Source organism: Teleopsis dalmanni, chromosome 2, assembly GCF_002237135.1.
Source record: "Teleopsis dalmanni isolate 2A chromosome 2, ASM223713v2, whole genome shotgun sequence".
NCBI classification, from domain to species: domain Eukaryota; kingdom Metazoa; phylum Arthropoda; class Insecta; order Diptera; family Diopsidae; genus Teleopsis; species Teleopsis dalmanni.
In genome coordinates this window covers 237,403,868-237,420,259 of record NC_051847.1, presented here as the reverse complement: position 1 = coordinate 237,420,259, position 16,392 = coordinate 237,403,868, and positions in this window count along the sequence as shown.

The following is a 16,392-nucleotide window of genomic DNA, read 5'->3' as shown; positions in this document are numbered from 1 at the left end:
TAGAATTTGTAACGAATACACGGGAAATTTGCTATATAGACAGATATCTATCTGTCTGTCTATATACACACATATGTAAATGCATGAAAGTATCTAAAGAAGTATATGAGCAGCAGGTGTATGCAGAGATACTCAAAAACAGTTACCACAGTACAGATACACACACAAACAATAGTGAGTAAAACTTCAATTATGTTAAGAACTTTAAATAAAAGTATTTTGAAACAATCAATATTCCATCGAATGATATTAATTAAAAGATATTAACACTAAGCAAATTAAGCATATGAGACGATATTTTTCAGCATTCATTTATGTATCTTATGTTTATTAAGTAAAGACAAGTATCACAATATATATCATATAATAAAACTAAATTATTTTAAATAAAATATATGTATGAATATATATATATATATCTTAAGATTTAAGCATAAATAGCAAACGAACTTAGCAGATACAAAGCAAAAGTTCAAATAAAGGCAAAAATTCAAAAAATATGAGCTATTTTCTTCATAAATGCAGGTACATTGATTTGTATCTGTTGCATTGTCATAAACTGAAGAAAGATGCTTATTACTTTCAAACTATGTTTAGATGAGATGGCATCATTTTCTTTTCATTTGCTTATGTATCGATTAATGATTGCAAATGCAGCTTTTCTGCTTTTGTTAGAATTTGCAGGGATACTAAGTTTTCTACTGTTGAACTTCCGTTTATGATGAAATATAAATCTCTTCACACTGTGCTTCCTGCTATGCATGGTTCCCAATAACTGAAATTATTTATATATTATAAAAATCTTAGTTGTCCTAACTCGTAACTCCTTGGTTCTCATTTATTGGACTGTCTTAACTATGAAAAAAAATTTAGTTATCCTATCTGGTAATTCCTTACGAATAACATTAATTTCTGCAACGCATAGTTCCCACTTATTGTACTGCTTTAACTATGAAAAAAAATTTAGTTTTCCTGTCTGATAACTTTTTTTTGGTTTCCATTTGTTGAATTGCTTTAGCAATGAAAAGAATTTAGTTATCCTGTCTGGTAATTCCTTACGAATAACATTAATTTCTGCAACGCATAGTTCCCACAACTATAAAAAAAATTTAGTTGTCCTGTCTGGTGACTCCTTACAAAAAAATTATTTATCCTATCTGGTAACTCCTTGGTTCGGATTTATTAATCTGCTTTAACTATGAAAAAAATCAAGTTTTCCTATCTGGTAACTCTTCGGTTCGGACTTATTGACCTGCTTTAACTATAAAAAGAAATTTAGTTCGTAACTCCTTTTTGGTTTCCATTTATTGAATTGCTTTAGCAGTAAAAAGAATTTAGTTATCATGTCTGGTAACTCCTTTTTGGTTCTCATTTATTGAATTGCTTTAACTATGAAAAAAAATTTAGTTGTCCTATCTGGTAACTCCTTAGGTATTATGTTAAATGCTTAAACATAATACTATTTTATTGACGAGGAAGTATTTTGATTTACACCTAACACACTACGTTGTAACTCTGAAGCCATTTATCCTGATTTGTTTTCTTATAAGGACTACAGAGTGACTTATTTTCGAAGAAACTTATTAACTTCTTTGCTTATTAAAGTTAGTTTAAATTGTTCTTTTGATTATGTATTAATACTAATAAACAATAATTTATCTGAACCTACGTTATCTATATCCCTTAACATTATAATATTTTATCTATTATTTGATTATTGACAGTCACATTAATATATATATACATATATATAGTATGTATATTAACTAGTATATACATAAGCAGTTATGCATTAAACCTAAATATAATCATTTAAATATATAGAGCAAAGTAAATATATTATATAAAAATATTCGTATAATTGATATACAGCAATATTATATTATAAACATAATTATAATTATAATTGTTTGTGTTATGTCCTTACATGTGTATTTGTATGTGTAAGTATAAATATATAAATAGCAAAAAAAAAATATGAAAATAAATATTTATAAATATGAATAAACATATAAATGTTTATTATTATGAAAATACATAAAAAAATTAATAAAATAGTTATATATATATAAATATGAATATGAATATAAAAATTATTTAAATGTAATTTAAGTTAAACAAAAAACAAAAACAAAAAAATTTGATATTGAACACAAAATGATAATGAAATGTTTATATACGAGTACACACGTATGTGACTATATATATGAATCGGCGTATATCTAAGTATGTAGATTTATATGAAAATGTGTAGATTGTTAGTAGAAAATTGTAGTTTATTAACGCAATTATGTGTTTAGCCTATGTACAAGTTATATAGAAGAATACATATACACAAGCCAATTAACTATATATATATATAAATATAAAAACATTTATTAATATATATATACAAATATACATACATATTACATACATATGTCTAGAAACTGTAGGTGAAATAGCTGAAAGAGGCCAGAAAAAGATATTTTAGCAAAATACGAGTAGCATGGAACTGTTGAGGTTTTGTGAATTAGCGAAGGAAAACCAATTTGAAAGTTTTGTGATTTTAAGTAAAACAGAAAAAAATATATAAATATATAAATAAATAAAATTTGATAAAAGTTATTATACAATAAATCCTAAAAGCGGAATTTTTGTTATTTGATTTGTAATACTTTTGTTACGGAAAAATTAGTTTAAATTATATTGAGTCTAAAAAATTAATTATTAAAAAAAATTAATTATTAAAAAAAAATTAATGGTTTGTAGTAAGAAAATATAAAGTGAAAATATAATATGGAATTAAAAAAGCATTCATAAAAAAACGAAGCTATGAGACGTGAATAATTTGAATTATAAAAAAAAGGTAGTTTAGTATATTTAAAAAAAAAAAAAACAAAAATTAAAAAAAATTAAAGCAAAAAAAATTGTTGACCAAGCATAAGAATTTGGCTCTAAGTTTTAAGGACACGTAGTTTATGGTTAAAAATTAAAAATTATACAAATGAATGTGTAATAATTATATATGGTATATATATATATATATATATATACACAGATTTGAAACTGAATATAAAAGCTGAAACGAAATAATTAAAAGTTGAACGATTTGTTTGTTAATGTTTGCGCTACATATCAGAAAAGAAAGTGAAATACATAAAAAAAATAAATAATTATTAATATAATAAAAAAGAAAACGAATAAAATTATTTTAGCAATAAAACTCTATAACTAAACATTTTGCTAATATTATTCTTATAATAAGATGATAACAATTAATAAATTAAATATAGTAAAAAGTAACTTTCATATAAATACGAGAAAAAAATATATTTTATTCTTTGTGCAAATGCCAAATGCTGAATATGAAAAATATATATTTTTAAAATTATTATCGAAACTGTATTTGAATCGATTCTTTTTTATTTTTAATTATCTTTTAAATTATTATTTTAATATTTTTTTTACAAATTAGTTTTTAGCTACAAGGCGCTAAAATTTTCTATTTACTATAAATCACTGTTCTATTCAATTTTATCCTTCATATTGAAGATACTGCCAAACTGATTGCCTTTAAAGCCAGAAAAAGAACTTTTACATATATTTGTGTTATTAATTAATAATTTTTTAAATTGAAATTAAAAAAGTTATTTTATATTCTTTCAAATTATTATTGTCGATGTTCATTATTCTTCTTTGGAATCAAAACTGATAGTTGAGTGTGATATCAATCTCTTATTTTGCTTATATATATATTGTGGGATGTTGGGGCAGCGTACTACTCAACAAGTGGCCCCACTGAAGCGAAGGATTAGCCGAAGTAGACCATGAAACGACTTTGGTCCTTTTCGTGCTTCGATTCTTGAATGCCCTTATTGACTTAAAGCCAAACTGGCCTCATTCTTGTTATTGCAAGCAACTCATTAAGTTTGAATTAAGGTGCCAAGTAAGCATCAACCCAATGGTGTCCCAAGACAGTCAGCCTCCTGCTTTCCAGTGCTGGACATTAGCACAATATATACACCACTGTTTCCTTTTCTTCGAGATAGAGCTTGCAAGTATGTTCCTCAACAAGAGTTATCTTTTTGAGGTGATACTTGACGTTCACATGTCCAGTAATCAATGAAGACAGCCAACTTAGGATGATCCAAGGATAGCTAAGCACTTTTATCGCTTATAAATGTTGCTAATATTTTTTATGAGTAAGATGCTTTATAGGTGGTGAGACAGAAAAGCACTACTGTATAGTTTGCAAATACGAAATTGTCTCCTGGTGTATGATCTTTTGATAGTAATCAATATATATTATGAAATATTAATGTGTTATTGGCAATATGAGATATCTTATGTTAAGCTCCCGATATCAGTTTTTGTAGGTCCGATGCAAGGGCGTTTCCAAGAATTGTATCTTCTTTTTCTATCATGAAATTGCAAAAATGATCAGTTAGAAATCCAAGACTGAGTAAAAATTTCATGAAGCTTCTAATATCAGTCTCCGGTAGTTCCTCGGTATGTGAAGATATAGTTAAGTCCCGTAGAATAGTAGAAAAATTGTAGTAGTAGAGTAGTACAATAAAGATCTTCCTCCTGGTGACTACCAAAAACATATTCAATTAAAATCAAGCTATATGTGAACATTCGATATTTCCAATTCGATTCGGATATTTCTTAATGAGTCCGGTATTTGTTTTTCATAATTCCTTGGTGACTGTTAAAAGAGATTTCTAAGTATTGTAATTCTACTCCACGTCAATGCTGAACATTTACATAATAGGTCAGTTATTGATTATTCTTTCCCCTTTTTAACTTCGCAGAAGCCGTACGTATTTTTAGTAAGAAATAGAAATCTCTGCGTATTCTTGCTTATTAAGAAATATTAAAATCGATTTGGGTTGGACATAATATAATTCATTTTTTCCTTGTGTATAAGTAAATGAGATAGTGTAATTGGTTCAGTCTTGGAACAAATACTTTGTGTTTTTAATCTAATTTGTGCAAAATATTTATTCATTTGGAGAGATTTGAACCTCAAATCTTTGGTTTTTGTACACATCACAGAGGTACGTTCTAATATCTATGAAACTTATGTACAATGAACGAATTTCGATTTAATATATGGAAAATTTGCGGCTTTAATAGCAGTTCCTGATATAAGTTTTTCAAACACCATACGATTGGAATAATGAAGTCCTATTACTTCTGCTTGATATATATTGGCAAAATCATGTATTCTATGTGATTCCTTAAGTAAGTTAATTACTAAGTAAATTCCGAACTTAACCTTGTTATCTAGTTGGAAGCCACCTGTCTAAATATTATATTGAATATAAAAGTAGAAAGTGTTGTTTTGGCACTTATATCGTTTCCGGCTTATTTTTTGTAATTTTAAATTACTTAAAAAATTCTTTATTTTTTCAATAAGTTTTAAACTATATAAAATATATTTTATTTTATTGCTTTTAAGTTCTTAAATATTCTGGCTTAGAAAGCTTTTGTTTATTCTACATTATTTATGTCCATAACATTTTTTTTATTTTAAAATGTATCTTTTTTCCTAAACTCTTTATGAAATGCAGAATAAAATTATTTAAATAAAAGAAACTCATAGTCAATGGGAAATTCAAGGAAATTCAAGCTACAAATATGAGAAACTAATCCAATCAAATAGAAGTATTATACAATAAGAAAGATATATAGCACAATAGTAAAATACATAATTTTCCATAAAACAAATAATAGCAGAAATAAAAGAAAATATTAATAATTGATTAAAGCAAAAAACTATAAATTAATTTAATATATTTAAGACATTGGGAAAAAATAATGTAATGCAGCACACACATGCATTTCAGTACACAAATGCATTCACTTGCATCTACAAGATATAAGAAGTACGTAAGAGAAATAAGTATCTATAGTTAATAAATATATTCATATAAAAACAAAATAAAACAAAACAAAGAAAGAGAAGCACAAAGCTTACAATTATTATATAAACAATATCATTTTAAAAACATAGCCTATAGTCCAAATATATAAGTGAAATTATGGAATGCACCTAAGCAGGCAAAAAGAGACAGAGAGAGAGAGGACGAAAGAGAAATTAGCAAAATTCAACTAAATATGTCTAAAAATCCTAAAATACGAAATATCTTAGAAAAATTAATTAACATTAAATTAATGAAATAAAACAAAAACCAAAGTAAAAATCTGTGGAATACTAAAAACAATTATAAAAATATTAAAATATAAAAATTGTAAATGTAAATGTTTATAAATCAACTGCAATATTAATAGCAATACTCACTTAATGAAATTAATCAAACATGCGAATTCAAAATCAAATGTCATCAAATTTACTTAAAAATATCGAATATGCAAGAGCAAAAATTCAAAAAAACTAAATTTTAATTTAAAATTATTAATTAAAAAAGGAAATCAAACTGATTAACGAAAATTTTATTAAATATAAAAATAAAGAAAAAAATTGACTGCAGTATTTGCAAATATTTTGTAGAAATTTAAGCAAAATGAACGTTTGTTTTAACCATAAAAATATTTATAAAATAATAAAATTACTAAATATCTATAATATAAAAAAGAAGAAGCAAATTATTACTATAAACTAAATTAATATATACACATATAAACCAATATGTCTCTGTAACAATGTCTAACATACAAACATCTTAAAAATTAAGCGAAATTAAGAAATATAAAGTAACGAATATTCAGTTTAAATATAAGTGAAAAATTATATATTTAATAAAAAAAAAAACAAGAAACCAAAGGAAAATATAAGTATATTATATATGTTGAATAGGGACTCTATTGTCTCACAACAAAGTTGTAAAAATTACAAAAAAAAAAACAATTAATTCATAATAATTATGATATAAAAATTAATTATTGCAAAATTATTGCATTAACAGAATATGTTGAAAAATTAATAAAATTATTAATAAATTAAAAGCAAATAAAATGAAATCTAAAAAGTGAAATAAGTTATTATGAATTATTACTTAAGAAAAAATACACACAGCAACAAAATGAAAATTAAAAGTATAAAATATTATATTATATATATATAAATATATATATATACATAAATGATATTGACAGCAAAATAAAGAAATTTTGTAAAAATAAGATATATGTGTTTCAATTAATTGGAGAGTTGTAAGTTTAACTTAAAAAAAGTAATTATATTTGAATATAAAAAAATACTCAATAGGACTGAAGCAAAGCTCTCATTTAGACATCGAATTTTTACCTAATTTTTTAATCCATTAAACGACATATATAGCATTAAAATTGGTTAAATACTGACTTTCAACAAAACTTCACAGCAAATTCAGAAAGATTTGAGTCCCCATCTTTTTCCTATCGTTAAGATTGGTAGGTATAAAGAAGTGACTTCTTAACAACCACTTCAACATTAACAAAAAAGGTTTATATAGAGGAAACTTGAAGACAACAGATTAAAGTAATTAAATCGATTTAATAATCCTGGATATAAGAGCAGACTGTCTGTAAATTCTATAAAAACAATGACAGCTAGTGTTGAAATAAAACTATGTTTCTGGGTTCTTCCGATATACCCAAGAATAAGATTATGAATATTTGCTGAAACTAACGTAATTGTTAGGCTCCGTATATTTAATTAATAAAAGTTTAATAACGAGAAATATCCACCATTCCGAAAGTATCCAGAGTCCTTTGATAATAATTTCTATCTAGTCCTTTGAAGCAATTATTTTAAATGTTGATTTATACAATTGGCAGACTAAACAAATAAATTATCATCAAGCACGCTTAAGTTATCATTTTTAAAATACTCCTATAGACAGTGCTAATTATTATTAAAATTAAACTTTGTAGGAAGCAGCTATAAATACAAGATATGATGGTTAAGTTACTAAATTCTAATGCCTAATTGTTAACCATATAAGAATTCGAATGACAAGCACATAAAATCGATATTAGATTCATCAAGGTTATATCAAGGTTATAGCTAATATCCTAAATAAGTGGAATTGTTCTCCAAAATAAGTTTGACACATATATCATATCACCAGATATAAGACGATGGTCTAGCATTTCTATTCAGTATTCGATCAGTACTATTCTTATATTTGGTCAATAACTTTTTGGACTTTAATTACAAAACAAGGTGATCTGATATGGAAATACATTAAAAACTTACTTAACAATAAGCTAATGAAATATTTTCTGTAATTAAGGAGAAAAAGCCTAAGAGCACTTATCTAGGTCATCACGGAACATATCATTGGTGGGTACCAAACAGTTAAGTTGGATACTATCACAGGTACTGCGTATCAGTCACGAAAAATTTTGTTTGCTCTGTTTTTAGAAGGACTATATAGTGATGGTTGGGTTATAATATCCTAATATAAACAATGTTAATATGCTAACTCTACCCGATTGAAAATTTTTGTACAAGAAACCATTACAGGTCTTAACATCAAGCTAACAAAGTTATCCATAAAATCTGCAGAGAATAATCAACAAATGGTGACCAGAACCTCTTCTCCAAACTGAAAGCAAAATAAATATACGAAAGCTAACTCAACATATTACCACAAAACTTTATAGACAAAGAACCAACTCTAATCCAAATATGGTGTAATATATTTGGAAAAAAAGAGTTTATGGTAGCGTCTCAATATTGGATCAAATGGCACAGATATAGTAAATGCCATTTTAGATTAGACTTAAAGATGAATCTAAGGAAACCGGAAAATAGGTGCATCTTCCTAGCTCTAATCCACTACTGCGTACAGCGTATAAAAGTGTTTATACTGTTTATTAAGACAAATATTAATAGATGAGTAAGGAATGCTCTACCTTCATATAGGTATGTGTACTATTATATGAAAAATTTGTAATCTATTGGGATAGATTACTGTTAGTCTATATAATTCCAAGTACTTCTAAAACTTAACTTACCTTACAGAATCTCAATTAATTTTACTTACTGTTTCATATGAGTCCAATTTCTAAGTTACTTTTAACAGTAAAATAAATAAGTTCATTTATTTTGTGATAGAATATTTATAAAAAAATAGTTATAAAATAATTTTTATTACTAATATTCTAGCTAGGTTTGATTGTAAACACTTATGGCCTTAATGCAACAATTGTTATTATAAGACCACCTATAATAACGCATAAAGCACGATTATAAGCTGGATATAGTCACCATACTATCTAAAGTATTACGATATTTCTATTCAGAAGACTATCTTATGCTGCAAGCGGTTTGTTGAATAATTGAGAACCAGTACTGACAGTCAAATCACATTTAAGGCACCTATTAGTTCCTCTAGCCTTTTACATAAAATGAATGAATATAAGATAAGACTAAAAACAGTTTCAAAATGTAATTGACTACATCTTGTGTGGATTCTAGGTCAGTGTGGGCTCTAAGAGAATAAATTTGTTGTAAGTATTTTATTATTATTATTTATTACTAACTTAAAGAAATTCATACAGCACTTACAAAAAATGATTGAATTTTATTCAAAATGTATGTTGACAATAACATAATTGTTGTGTGTCAGTATAGCCAATTCAGACTCTACTAGAACTCTTACAGACCCAAAACCAGTATTCGACTTTATCTCCGTACTATACCTAAGTGGGATTAATGAGTTTGTGAGGCTTTTCCACAAAGTAAAGCAGTTTGAAAATGAATGGTGTTGTATGACCCGGGTATAAAAATTCCTCCTTACACCGGTATGTGCAAGAACTTTATAATAACAATAAAAAACAGCAGTGGCGATATACTATATTAAATACAATAATATTAATAAAAAAATTTTAATTATTAATAGCATATTATTATTTTTTAAATTTTAATTTTATTTCACAATTAAAATTAAAATTAAAAATTAAAAAATAAATTTTCGCTTCCCCTCACCAGTTGAACCATAAAAATATTTTTATTGTTTCAAGCTTTTCAATTGACTTATTTTGCATAATAAAAATAAACTTTCACTAAAAAGAATCTGATTAATACAAAAAATTGTATAATTACGTTATTCGTTGAATTCTAAAATGATTTGTTTGTGAAAGTTATTTTTGCTCCACGGAATACGAAAAAGTTCAGATACATTTTTCAATACACCAACAGTCGAATAAAATTGTTTGAAGGTGCGCAATCTATTATGCATTTATTCCCTTGTATCTTATTTCACCCAATGAGGTCAGCCACATTCTCAACTGGCGGAAAAAAATATGATTTTGATGAAATTAGCATTTGAGCGGCGGATGACCAAAGAAACTCTTCATCTCTACCGGTGAGGTTAGAATAAAAGCTGCACCGTGAGGTTTGCATGATTCATACCGTTAAGCCAACAAATTTCCTTGCCTATTGCACATCTATTTTTCGGTTCCTATTATTATTATTATTTTTGGCAGTTAAGATCAACAAGAACTCATAACACCGCAAAAAATTGAATTAATCAAAATAAATTTCAAAGATTCCCCGTTAAATTCACTTAGAATTTATTAATTCAAGTATTTCGCCCCTTGTGTAGCTTTTCCACAGATATTTCTTTTTTTTTTTTGTTGCAAAAAACTGTGGCCTGCGTTTGGAATTAGCCTTCATCGCATTTGTGGCTCTTAACGGTTGCAAGCCGCATAGCAACATGGCTTGCGCGCTCGTGCCTCGAACCAGCGGATGCAAGTGCAGCGCACCGCTGGGGCGCAAGGCATGTTTTGCTAATTGCAAATGCATCCACCGGAAGTAACTTCCTCACAAAATCTAACTGAAATGCTAAAATAAAGCGTTAAATTTAATTTGATTTGTATTTGCGATGAGGAGGAGGCATGCTGTCCTGCCCCCAAAAACAAGCAGAAAGCGGGTCAGTTGCTCTGTCAGAAGGCTTTGCTTTGCAGATTTTTGTGTCAATACAAAATTCATTTCGCTTTGAAATGATACGAGTATCAGCAGAAAGTAGTTAAGACGTTGCCCAAAAATGTGTGCTAATTAGTAGCTTTGGTTCGTTAAATTAATAAATTTTCAATTGGGATTAAAATCACTGACACAGAAAGAAAAGCTTACGATTAATTAATCTCCAATTAATTAATCATAATTTTAGGTGTATTAAGAGAATACAACAGTTTTGGAGCTCTCAACTCGTTATACTATATATTAATCAGATTGATGAGAGCTGTGTGGTATTTTCCCAATTGCTATTTCTTTTACCTGATACATTCTTCAATATATAATATATACATACTTTATTATTATACAGTATTATTGTTAGGGAATGTGGCACTGCGACCGTCGGGTCTATTGTTCGCCCTTCTGGGCTTAGATTTTAAACCCTATTGCAGCAATAAAAACTTGTATAGAACCTACTTTACAGAGTTTTATTACCTCTTCTGTAAGAATAAACATTCCTAGGAGCCTCTTTCGTGTGTATTAGCGCAGGGCATTCTAACTGCACATGTGTGGCCGACTCTTCATTCTCTTCACACTTGTCATCCGTAAGTACATATACCCATCTTTGTAAGGTGGTGTTTTAGTCTACAGTGCCCTGTTATGATTTCTGTGATGATTCTAAGTTATTCTTTTGATAGGTTCATACAATCCTGGTATCCTTAATTGGTACAGGTACCCATAAGTGATTTGGATTATCCCAGTAATCCTTTTTATTCTGGTTCTCCTTTATTTTTATGAGAGAAAGGAGCGTACTATATCTTAGTCCACAAAAAGTTTCCGGCCCATCAACGGTGTGGCTGCTCCTTTCCTAGCTAGTTTGTCCGACTTTTCGTTTCCGAATACGAATAAGGTGATCTACAGTTATATTTAATAAATATTAGACTTAACAAAACAAAAAAGACGTATCAACTTGGCTTATATTTTGATTGATTACTCATCAGCACAGATTAAGAAGGTTTATAGGTCAACCTGACTTATTTAAACCACGCATACAGATGAATCCCTGGCTACACCAAATCAAAACCGGTAAAGTTAATTACGATATATTTTAGAATAACTAACAGAACAGAATAACTAACAGTCGAATAAAGTAGACTTTTACACCCATGCATGTATTATATGCAATAATTGTGTTTTAGTGATTTTCATTTTTCTTATAGTGGATTAATAGGTCATTATTAAGGTATATGGCCAAGTAAGAGCTCGAAGCACAACTCCAAATTATCCAAATGATAATATATGTATGTTTGTATACATATAGCACTTTTACTCTTTCTTAACTAGAGGTAGTTTTAAAACCCCTCTTGATGCCTTGACTGGATTATTGTTTATCGCTTCATCAGACTCAGCAGTAATTGACCTCAGATCTGCATATCTTCACGAGGAGCCTATAACCATGCTGGGATTTGATAACGCGGTGCTGGTAAGTCTGTCAGTTGTCGTAAATAATTTCAGGACTCTATCTTTTATGTATTTTTTGATGGGATTAATCTTGAGGTCTCTGAGGATGTCATTCGTCCTAATATTCCATGGAACTTTGAAAAGTCTTCTCAGAGCCTGGCTTTGTGCAATTTCTAGCTAATTATATTTCATATAGTATATATAATAATAATGCATTATAATAATGCATTATTTATAAAGCACTAAAATTATCTGAGAAGCTTTTTCGGTGGTATATTTTTAGATATAGGGTTATCTTGTGGTGTACTTTCGAGTTTTATCACTTATTTGAATTTATTTTGCAAAGTCTTTTACATAAGTCTTTTATATATATATTTTTATATAAGAATAAGTTTTTTATAAAAGAATCGACTGTCTTTAAAAATATACTTGAAATCTATGCATAATTTACTGCTTTCACTAAATCATATATCAATTTATAGGCTAGTTAATGTCATCAATAATAGTGGGAAAAATCGTTACATCTGGAAAAAAGCGAAAATATATAAGGGAATTAATACCCTAAAATTTATCTTTATTTAAGCCATTACTCAATTATCCATATCAAATTGATTTTCGTTTGATCTGTAATTAACTTTTCATAAAAATATGTCAGGTCAATGCCGGTGGGTAAATATTTTTAGAAGAAATTGCACATTAGTTCTAAACTAATTGTAATCTTGTCAGATATTGTTCATCCTATTGATGTTTGAAAGAAAAAATGTGCCAATTACGATAGAGTAATACCACGTCATCAGACACTAAATGCTAAGAAAATGTTTTCCTCATACTAGAATATACCGAACACTGTAGTCACTCCAACTAATCTATTTCTTTGTATCTACATCTCAAGTTTGGTAGTTACTATTTGTATGTGTTGAGTAATATATTGATCCAGTTACATCTGTTTAATGACCTTAACACCTGCATATACGGAGAATACGTGCGGAAGTTTTATTTCATGATTTTAAAAATTAAGATACTAATTTACGGAGACCTATATCAAAAAATAGATAAGCTGCCGACTAGTCTTGTTGCTCTGATGTACACCCCGGTGTCGGTGTCGCTCTATTATCTACGTTATATTATAGGTTAAAGGTTAATGTTTAAATTAACTATACTGATTGGTTGACTTTAGTAATACTTTAATCCAACTTTAAATCCTATTTCGTCTTAAAACACTTCTACGTAGTTTTCGTGTTAAATTGCTTATCCTTAAAGTGAATTCTTATTCTTGTACAAAATATATTCTACTCTATGCTCTGTGAGAAGTTATTAAAACAACCTAATAAAGTTTTTATGTATGCCAGTAATCAATTTCATGTTATTTGGTTTTCAAAGAATGTACTTTACTATTTTAAGGACAACGCAAAGTAAAATTCCCGTCTGGACCGAACTCTGCAGCAGTAAATTTGAAGCGAATAAAGAAAAATATTTTCAATTTTCATAAATTATACTTTGATGTTTAATGGCGTTCGAGTACGTGAGAGGCTGGGAATGTCTGAATGTTTATGTACTGCAGCAAAAAATATTCTGTACTGAAGAAGTACAAAAATATTCTATATAAAACATATACAATACAGAAAAAAAGTAAATTTAACTGGTTTTGGTTATGATTGGTTACAAGTAGTTTAATTACCAAAAAAAGTATATCAATAGTGGGAAGATAGTGAGAGAAGTTTAGTGAATACATGTGTAGGTATATTGTATAACAATATATCTACAACCTTTTCAATGCAGAAGAATAAATTAAGGGTTAAATTTTGAAGAATGATATGAATACAACTTCTATAAAAACGATATATTAAGATTTAAGTATTTTATGGTTCCAATTTGTCGGCATTTTATCTGTGACATATATTGAACAGAGTTACCATCCAAGGAAAGTTAAACTAATTTACAAAATTTCCAATGGACCATATGGCGGCATGAATGCCTACCAACTCTCAAAGAAAGGATACCAGAACACCTGTTGTATCTATGTTCAGGGCTGGCCAGAACTAGGTTTAGGTTCTTGGGGGTCCCCTACTTTAACACACTCAGCAATATTTTCAGTATAAGCATTGGCCAGACTCTCGTCTTTATAAATGCTTTTGACTGGTTCTAGTTCGACCTTCCTCTACCCACTATTATGAGGAATTGTGGAGGATTGGTGCCTCCCTAACTAACTATGTTAAATTATTAGTTATAACATTTAATGACAGTCCATATATTCAGTTCTCGGTAAAGGATCATTAAATAAAAAATGTTAGTTATATATGGGCTATAAAAACATCGCAGAATACGAAGTTTTTTCTGAAATGATTCTTGATTATATTTCAAAAAACTTTGCATATATTTTTATTTACCTTTAGTTAAAGTTTAAAACATTTTTTTTAAAGTATATGAGGAGATTAACTCACATTTTGTTGCAGAATATTTTTTATTGTGCTTGACGTTGATCAGGTTTTCTAAAATGAAGACATCAACCTTTAACATTTTGCATTGCAAGTAGCTGTTTTGTCTGCTTCTTGGAAGCGAAGAAATGCAAGAAAATTGTGCATTTTTGCAATATTTTTCAATCTTTTTTTTTGTATTCTGATATTTTAACAATTTCCATGTATGAGCAAAAATAAAGATTTCACTCCTAACAAGATATTTGTGCATACACACGTTCCTACAGGAGACATAAATGCATTTTTATTTTGAATCGTTGCAATATGAAGCGGAAACCGGAAATGTATAAAGAACAGGAAAGTAACTATGCTTACTAAGCAATGCTCAAATTTAAATTATTAATTTAAAAATATTATAAGAATACATAGGCAAATTATGATTGGATATAGTTGAATTCATCTTATACTAATCAGTATAATATATAACATTTAATGCTAATATATTTCTACTATGTATTTGTCCGTTAAATTCAAATATATTATTGCAGGAGTATAGGTATCAAAGGTACGGGCCTATAAATTTTCAATTTTGCGGAGGAAAGCACTTCCATTGAGTTTAAAGCAGGAGCTTCAATCGAACCCATTTCTCGAGTTTGGAGTGATAGATTCAATCGGAAGAGATATTAATTAAAATAAAATCCTATTTCAATAATTTTGCTTGGCATTATTTTCTAATAAATATAGAATTTTGCTATTATAGACTGATATACAAAAGAGAAATCGATTTTTTGGGCTAAGATTAAAATCGAAGGGTTAGGTTGTTTTCAGCCATTGCCTCTCAAAAATATTGGGTGCTATAAAAAATATTCTTGATTTTTTAGTACATTTTAATAATTGGAAATGATTTTTTTTTTATGATCCTAAGTCATTTTGTAGATAGCTTTATAATTATATCAGTATATAGTCTCTGTTCAAGTGATATGGAGCGGCTTTTCATTCGGCCAATTGTTAACCATTAAGAGACCATTTTGCAGAGACCGTCACAAACAGTGTTCAAATATTGTAATATCCGGGCTATACAGTGGATACATCAATATTTTCTAACCAAGATCTGTCAATTAGTTGCGAGTCTTCAAAAAAGAGTATGCACTGACATTGTCAGAACGAAATACAACTCCAGAAGCCCAGAATACTAAATTAACCATTGTAGCATTGCAGCTTATAATGTACCATTTCTTTTCTTTTCCACCAAACACTTAATATAACCTTGTTAGCTGTCAATCGAGGCTTTGATATCATTCTGCACTATGATCGTGTGTGTTGGATAATCTTATATTTAATCTATTTTTTTCGAAAATGATTTGCATTATAAATGATTCAATTTCTTTTTGTTTAAGCCGCGTTTTACTGTTGGTCATTGGGTCAATGCGGGTCAAAAAGTTGGGTTGTAGTATAATTCTAACTGCTTTAAAATAATCAACACCAGGAAATAAAGATATTTACAAGAACTTTAAATTTGATTCAGAGTTGCAATCTCTCAAATCATATGCAATATGTATTCCGTCAGGAAGATATGATGTGCTTTAAACTAATTCTGTAAAATCACCTGAATAATTCATTATC